At 35.7% G+C, this 9,172-nt stretch overlaps 1 long non-coding RNA gene across 4 annotated transcripts; it reads left to right on the forward strand.

Annotated features, from left to right (window-relative positions):
• The first annotated feature begins 423 nt into the window (after window positions 1–423).
• On the forward strand, window positions 424–2,596 carry LOC116801930. 4 transcript variants are annotated; one of them, XR_004362298.1, is made up of 3 exons: window positions 1,455–1,553; window positions 1,753–1,956; window positions 2,034–2,596. It is a non-coding gene; the product is annotated as an uncharacterized LOC116801930 (long non-coding RNA). The 4 variants fall into 4 exon arrangements; XR_004362300.1 differs by having other exon boundaries at window positions 1,458–1,553; window positions 1,770–1,956; XR_004362299.1 differs by having other exon boundaries at window positions 424–1,956; window positions 2,018–2,596.
• The last annotated feature ends 6,576 nt before the right edge of the window (window positions 2,597–9,172 follow it).

Here is a 9,172-nt window from a genome sequence, read left to right on the forward strand (position 1 = left end):
ATGCTAATAAAAAATATATATACTTTATAGGGGCTATCTTATGTTAGTAACATACTTTTGAACAAATACAGTATACACATTTACTTTAGGAGTAACGAGTAACTCATAACAAGAGAGAATGCTAAATTCGAGTTCCCCGATTATCAGATACCCGTTACTCAGCTAGTGTGAATGCGAACGCTAAATTTCATCATAGATATTGGGGAATAAAATGATATAAAATTTTTAAATTGTTCATTACTCGTAAAGTGAAAGTATGTAACAGGTATATACATAATATTGATCAGGATCAATAGCCAAATGCCAGGGATGGCACACCCCGTCTAACGCTCACAAAACGCACAAAACTGTCCCCCCCCCCCCCCCCCACACTTTTCAAAAATGATTTAAGCTTGTTTGATTTTATTATTTGCTTTTTAAAAATTGTTAACCACTCCTACTGTAACGCACAAGCCGATGTACTGTAACTACAAGCCGATCGAGTTTTGGGCGAGACTTTTTATTTCTCTTGCCAATTCCTATCGTTCGTACTCCCACTAGTATCTGATAGCCGAGAAAATCGACTATAGCTTTCTGTCTTGTTTCTGTGCCGGCTTATTGCTATTTGTTCTTTTTAGCATTTTAATTTATACAGAAGTCTATATATGTATAACAAGTCCCAGATCTAAATTTACCTGAAGATCATATATCAGATACTAAAACAACTATTTCCCAGATTGCATTCGATCTCGGGCAGCGGGGAGGCTTAGCCATGCCTTTAAAGCTGGTTCATTTAGACAATTTAAGTTGGGGTAGCCTGGCAAAAAAATTTAAAAAGCCTTTGAAACACAAATATAGCTTAAGTTGCTTGGCAACTGTGGATGTGCAGCAAGCTAAATTTTGCAATAATCGATGGTTGGTTTCCAGGACCTGGGAACTGGAAGAAATTTGGTTGAATGAACTATAAAACATTAAAGTTTAATCAAACATATTTGTGGAGACAAAAGATATTGTTATCTCCTAGCTGGTGTTGCACTGGCTATGATCGGACTACCACAGCATATATACATAAACATAACGTCGTCACTACGCGTGTACCAGCAAAAGTAAGAGCGCTGCCTCTTATACAAAAACTAAAGAGTCCGCAGTTCCTCAATAAAAAAGAAAAGACAGAGACACCTAGCGGTTGGTAGGTATACTCAATTTCATTCTGACCCTTCACTACATACTGAGTAAGTAACGGGCACTTTTTATTTTTAACTAATGCTTTAAATTTTATATATATTTATTTTATTTTAAGGTCATTTAAAATAATTTAATTTATTAAAAGTAGGCACAATTATGCCAAATCGTATCTTCCCCAGTACAGGTGAAAAGGCAAAATGCTTTAGCATAGCTTTTTCAAACTTACCTCATACGAAACAGGTTGTGTGTACATACTTTTATTTGTATGTTAGCATGTATATAAATACGTATTAGCGCACTTACGCCAACGCCATTGTCATTTTGTAGCCTGAGTGTTTGTAGTTCGGCCCGTTCCACGCAATCTTGGTTCTCAGTTTAAAGTTCATCACGTAAATGTTTTAACAGTATATTTTAGGTTTCAGGTAGTAAATACGAATGAGCTGGCGACGAAATGGCAGTAGTCGCATTTTTTCGATATGTCTACTGCATAGGGAGCAGCTTTGTTTTTCTATTCCTGACTGTTTCACGATTATATGGTTCACTTTTTATCCTTAAAACTAATTACATGAATTATTTCCTACTACTCAGTAGCATTACTGTTTCAGCATTCTTTTCAGCAGCTTCGTTTTCTTTGACAGCCTGGAGGAGAATGTAAAGATGCGGCAGATTTAGTTAGTTTAGCCGCTTGAGCTTGGAAAACGACAGTTGACTACTCCGCAGGCCGTTTGCCACTGACGCTAATGGTCCGAATATGGGAGTACATATTCCTGTGAACTCTTTACAGCTTACCAAGTTAGTCCGCGAACCTCCATTTAAAAATTAACATAAGTCGACGACATCACTGAACTGATAGACACTTATGATTCAAGCTTTCAGATACTCTGGCCTAGGACCATTATCAATTGGCGTGCACGACATTTCATCAGCTTTTTACGTGTACGACTTTCCCATGGAGGTGCCCCAACCTAGAATCAGATCCAAAGTGCAAACGTTCTGACCAGGGGGGTGAATCAACAGGCGGCTGGCTCAATAAAGACCCTTCCAGAGAAACGCAGATACTGGAGATGGGGTACTTTTTTATTCATAGCTGTTTTTTCAATACTGTTTTTATGTTCATTCCCTTCTCATATATTTCGTATACATTTTTTTTCGGTGTCCGATTTTTTTTATGTATGGGCTGTCCAGTATTAACACGTCTAAAACAGAGTACAATTCTGACCCCAATTATGGTATAATAAACTTGCAGATTTGGGGTGCGTTAAGAGTCGAAATTCGTGGTAAAAATCGAACGCAATAATGGAATTTTTTATATAATTTTTATTAATATTATATTATATTTAATGCGGACGATTTTAGTTTATTTTTCTATTTTTGGTTTAACATCAAATCCTCCCTAAATGCTTTTACTAAATGGAAATAAACATAAAATATATGTGTGTAAGAATTTTTGACTAAGCACGGGATTGTGTTTAAATTTTTTTCAGGAAATGATAATTTGTGATATGTTTAGTTACGCGAAAACTAAACGTGGTAACGAGGAAGTAATATTGCAGTTACTTTATTCAGAAGTTTCCAGACAGGAATAGTCCAATAAAATCTTTTTCAACACAAATTGAATAACAGGCACTTATATAATGCGCTTCGCACAAATGACCAAAACCGCGTTCAATTATTCGATGTGCTGAAAAAACTCGAAACAAGGTCCGTCGCAATTGTAGTTGGGGCAGAGTTGGGTTACTTGCTCGACAGTAAAACGCGATGCAGTGGTTTGTCTATGGGGTCCAACGAGTTTTTTGTGCCAAAACATTTTCACACTTGCGATTTTAAGTGGCAGCTGAAGCAACAGGAGATCCCTATTCACAGCAGCATTTTTTCGAATCCCTTCACTCTGTTTTGTTTGGACCGACCTTTCGCTTACCCTTACCTGCGGACTGCCTCCGTCTCATCTCCATTTTCACTGGCCTTGGCCGCATGTTAATTAACGTGAATTGCGGCACTCCTGAGGCACTGGCCAGTCCGGAGTTCGTGGCTGGTGCGGCGCACAATATTTGTCCAACAACATAATGTGTTTGTTTAACTGGCACAGTAAGGGTATAGGTAGTGGTCCACTCGGTCGGTCTCAGTTCAGTAATTGTCCAATGGGTGTGCATTAAAAAAGTGCTGAAAAAGTCAACCATACATTAAAATGCGGAAAATCGCGGCAATTACTTCTCTTGAGCCCCCGCGAATTGCGTGTCGAATTCCGTCCACTAATTTCCCTTATTACTCATTTCCCGAATCGTTTTTTAGGCACAGCTCTCTGGAAGTAAATTGGATTCATTTAACACACTTAAACAGGTCAGAGGTAAATGAATTGTTTAGCGACTCTGCCACATTTTAATCAATTCGGCGATTGCGCTGAAAAAATGTTATCAACTTTAGAAAAATTGCTTCAGTAGACACTTTCGTATCCTCCCCATTACAGAAAATATAAAAAGAAATCACAGATGTCGCTTTTATATTGGGGCATGTGCATTTTCTAAAATTGTTTTCATTTCCCATAGAGGGCGCCTGTAGTGGATTAATTTATAAAAATAATACCAAAAGATTAGTCAACTTTTAGGCTGCAGACAATTTATTCTTCATTTTTTTTTTCTTTTTCCTTTTTTAAAAAACTGCGACGATTGCTTTTTTTAAAATGTGTTCAATATACGCGTTACTTGTAGAGTAAACAGGTATACTAGATTCGTTGAAAAGTGTGTTAAATTCAGAAGAAAACATTGCCGTTACCCCACATTACAACTAATTCTTGATCAGGATATCTATGTGTATAGCGTTCTCTCTGGTTTCTTAAATTTTAAAATTAAATCTTGTTTATTTTTATCTCTACCCACTCTAAAACGCAAACAAGCCGGAAAAAGCTATAACGCTAACAGTTTACATTTTTGTTAATCTTTCTTGTCAATTTATTTTGATATGTCAAAAACGGAGTATTTGATAACCGAGGAACTCTCTTTTATTTTTTACCTCATCAAGAGGTGTTTTTCTTTAATATACTATTAATGGTCGCAAACGTCTCCTTAAGCCTGTTGCTAACTTTTGACTGAAATCTTAGCATGGGTATGAAATTTGAACACATCACATTGACAGCTTTTAAACTGAGCTCTTGTAACTCGATAGATAGTATTTTGAGTTTTATCAAACAACAAGCATATCCATATATACCCATGTATATGAAACAAGAAAGAATGCTATAGTCCGGTTTCCTGACTATCAGGTACCCGTTACTCAGCTAGTAGAAGTGCGAACGAGAAATTTTAATAATTTTTGTGACATATCAATTAGAGAATGAAATTTAAAATTAAAAAACTTTTGAAGTGTGGGGTAGCAGTTTTGGGCGTATTGTTAGGCGTTAGAAAGGACGTGAAAAAATCAAAAAATGTTCTAAAATTGTGGCCGTTAGAGTGCTCGTGGCGTCTATGTCTCTGGAATCTGCATGCCTAATCTCAACTTTCCAACTTTTCTATTTCCTGAGATCTCGACTCTACGAGTAACGGATATAAAACTGTTTTTTCTAAAAGATGTATTATAGGCTGAAATACAACAATGTGACTGTGATTGTTGTCGACATCAAAAGTTCTTATTACTATTAGGGGTTGAAGGATAAAGAATATCTCGTAAGATATGTTTAGAAAGGACACGGAGCTGAATTACTTGACCAGTTGACCACCACCGTTATGAAACCAAGCTGGAATACAAGAAAAATCGAATTGATATGTAATTCTTGTGCCTAAAACCAACTGGTTTTCAATTTTCCACTGCTGGGAAATTAAACCCGTTTTTGGACATTGCCAGCTGGACTTGCCAAAATACAAAGCAAAATCTCAATTCTGACACAACCAGAAATGAATTTGCAGCCGGCTCCGAGTGCTCGACAACATTTTAAAAGCTGCTGCCCCTTTTTCTGTGTTTTTCAACCCTTTCTCATTATATTAAAATAGTGGGTTTTATAGATTTTATGGACTCCTTTTGAAGGTATCACCTTATTAGCATAAATTTTTTCAATAGAACGAAACTGGACACCAGCTTGACCCGTTCCTCGATTCAGGCAACATCTGCCAGTACCGAACTCACAATTCAATGTTAAGCCGAGCGATTTGTGAATTTTCTTTTGGTGTGGGCAGAAAGTACACTGATTCTTTTAAAAGTGGTACTGGTAGAGCATAGTGTTTCCGACCCTATAAAGTATATATATTCTTGATCAGGATCAGTAGCCTAATCTATCTGGCCATACCCGATTGTCCGTATGTCCATGAGAACTATACAATCAAGAAAGTTTTGACTAAGCGTGTAGATTTCAGAGGAGAAGTTTCGTTATGTTTGTTTTCTAACGTTGACACGCCCAATCTAACACACGCAAAGGTGCTAAAATGTGTATTGTCTCTCCAATAAGCCAAAACGCATTTGAACTTTCTCGTTTGCATTCGCATTAGATGAGTAACTGGTATCTGAAAGCCGGGAAGATGAACTATAAGTTTAAATGTATGTTTTTTTGTTGATGGTAAGCGAAATCAACTGTTTGGCCAAAACCCGAATTCTAAATATGAGGACCTAGGCCCAGTGGTTTAACTTTACGCATCATTTATACACTTGCAGATGGTATACTGATTCAGTCAGATCTTTGCAACGAATTGAATGATTCATTCCTTCATTTGCGAACATAGAACCTTTCTGTCCTAAAGGACGGTCTAAAGACCGTTATAATTTTCTGAATCAACATGCTTCTAATACAATGGTCGGCCAAACAAATATTTTAGAACATTGATTTTTTTTTTTATAGATTTTTGATTTCTTGCAAGGTATGCAACAAATAAAACAGCGTTTCCGACCTAATAAAGTATTTTGCTGTTTATCAAAATCAAACACCCCACTAATTTTTTGATTATTCTTATGTAGTGGTCTGATTCGGCCAGTTCCGACTTACATACATATGTATATAATACCTGAAATAAGAAGATTACCTTTTATGTATTAAAAATGACCAAATTTTTAGCGTAGAAACGGAACGACTTTTGACACTGAGGATGAATATATCTTCTGACTTAAATCGATTTACCCTCTGCAAAGGAAGCAAATCAGAATGCCGTTTGAATGGTATATAATTTGCATACGCGTTGCTCGCAAAGTAAAAGGGTCTACTAGACTCGTTGAACAGTATGTGACAGGCAAAATGCGTTTCCGACTATATAAAGTATATAGTAGTAGTAGTGTATATCTTGATCAGGATCAATAGCCACGTCGATCTAGCCATGTCCGTCTGTCCGTATGGACGTCGAGATTTTAGGAACTATACAAGCTAGATTCTAGAGACAAGTACGAAGCGCAAGTTTGTTGTTTTATGTTGTCACGACGACGCTAACGCCCTAAAACCAACCAAAACTCCCACGACCAAATTTTTGAAAAACTTTTCGAAATTTTTTATAGTTTTATTGTAAATTTCTATACTAACTTTTTGCCACACCGGCTCTAACGCTCTAAAGCCGCCAAGCCGGTCCCGCCCACACTTTTGAACACTTTTTAACTGTTTTCTCATTTTATTCACCAATATCTATCGATATCCCAGAAAATTATGAAATTTCCCGTTCGCATTTACACTAGCTGATAGTCGGGGAACTCGACTCTTGTTTCTATTGTTTAGGTTGCCGTGTTTCGGTAAAATTTGTTACTATTTGTACTACCGCCCACAGAGAAATTGCATTAAATATTATGCTTTGGTTTAATAATTGTCGTCTAATATATTTTTATTAAATTTAATTATAATTGAAATGAATATAGTTAAATAGTTATCAGTGTTGATAAAATTAGATCAATTTTCATCAAATACTTACCCAGTAAGGGGTGAAAGATACAAATTTTAATTCCATTGTGATTTCCTCATCTGCTTAACGGTACTAAATAAAACTACCCTATGTGTAGTTCTCTTTCATAGCGAAGGTCGCCATTTTTAACCTACCAACCAAACCCATTCACCACCTTTCTGATAATCGGAAAAAAAAATCAAATTTGCTTTATTAAATAATATTTTATACTTAATAAAGCATTTACCAAAAAATAAATTTGTCACTGTTTGAATCCTTAAATATAACTTCTCCTTAAGGAATGACGCTTCTATAAGCTAAGTATTACAAAGTGTTAGGTCTTTATCTTACATGAAAACATATATTTAAAATGTGAAAGAAATTCTCCTCAAAACGTTGCACTTATCTTATGCAATATTGGAAACAAAAAATTTAGCAACCAGTAAGATAAGATACAGGCATACATATATAGACTGTAACCTGTCAACCAGACAAATAGCTGAACAAATCATACAAGCTCAGACAGCTGAGTGGCAATTCTTATTCATTTTAATACCCGTTACTCTTAGAGTAAAGGGGTATACTAGGTTCGTTGAAGAGTACGTAACAGGTAAAAGGAAGTGTTTCCGACCATATAAAGTATATATATTATTAATCAGGAACAATATCCAAGTCGTTCTGGCCATTTCCGTCTGTCTGTATGAACGTCTCATCTCACATCTCAGGAACTATAAAAGCTAGAATGTTGAGATTAAGATTGCAATTTCCGGAGACAAAGGCGCAGCGCAAGTTTATTTCCAAATGTTCCCACGTCTATCTAACGCCCACAAACTGACTAAAACTAGCTTCCGGTTATTTTTTCATATTTTTATTAAATTGTAAATTTCAATCTATTTGCCACGCCCACTGTTTATTGTTTGGCTTGCCTACAAAACAGACAAGCCCACACTTTTGAAAATTTTTAATTTATTCTCATTTAATTCTCCAATATTTAACGATATTCTAGTGGCGTCAGGTGCCATCTCTTACTGCGTATTAGTTGACATGAAATTTGATTCTACAAGTAGCTTCTATAAGCACCAATTACCCGGATTCACCAATTTCTGAGCCAGTATGAAGGAGGACGAGCTCAGAGATGTGGAGTCTTTAAAAATGCCATTATTGAGGCATGCAATCAAGCTATTATCAAACCATTTAAAGTCCCCTCGCGATTCCTTGCCCGACCTTATCTTAGCGATACAAAAATGTAAAATTCCAATCTATCCAATTGACTGATAAAAATATGTACTTTAATATGGCTAACTGATTTCAAATACGCCTTTTACACACTTTTCAACGAAATACGGAGAATTGCGTAAATACACATATATTTACAGATCACTAATAAAACAGGTACATATCTAGTAACAGTACTGTAAAATTAAAAGGATTTTATTTTGTAACCATGTGCCTGCAACTATTATTGCATTGGAAATAAAAAGTCATAGTTGAGGGTGTTCACTAAGTATCTTAAAATGGGTTTTCAATGTATTTAATAGGAGTTTACTGATCTGAGAAAATAATATCAAATTCTACCGAGTTAACAATACTATTTCATTGAAAAAGATACAGGAGAGTCTTAGATAATACGATTTATAAATACACTATTGAGTCCATAATCCCACAGGTTAAGCAATATAAAAGCCCTTATTTTTGGATTGAAAAAGCGTTTATTAATTCACCGAACTTCCACCCTTTTTTTAAAATAAATAAGGTAGAATGGAAGTCCGTGTATCTTTATGTACAAGCAAGCACTGTAAGTTCTCTTCTGTTCTTAGATAAAATGAAAAGAAACACATGGGTACATGTACATACATACATACTTAAAGGCGCGACGTTGCAAATATCTTAATGCCTGATTGGAAATTTGCTGGAACGGTCGAAGTATTTGTGGGCATGACAAAACTTATCTTTTTATTGGTAGAACAGTGAACAAACTTGTATAAATTATATAATAATTATTATTTAATAATAAACTATACACCGAAGTGTTTATGGCGCCATTAAACCTATATAATTTTCGTCCCTATTATTTTCTCTTTCACTTCTTAGTGGCGATTTAATAGTCGAGACACTTGCCTCAACCGCGGTCTGTTATTTTATTTTTAGAATTTCAAAAATGAAACCCAGCA

This window comes from Drosophila sechellia, chromosome 4 (genome assembly GCF_004382195.2).
Source record: "Drosophila sechellia strain sech25 chromosome 4, ASM438219v1, whole genome shotgun sequence".
NCBI lineage: Eukaryota > Metazoa > Arthropoda > Insecta > Diptera > Drosophilidae > Drosophila > Drosophila sechellia.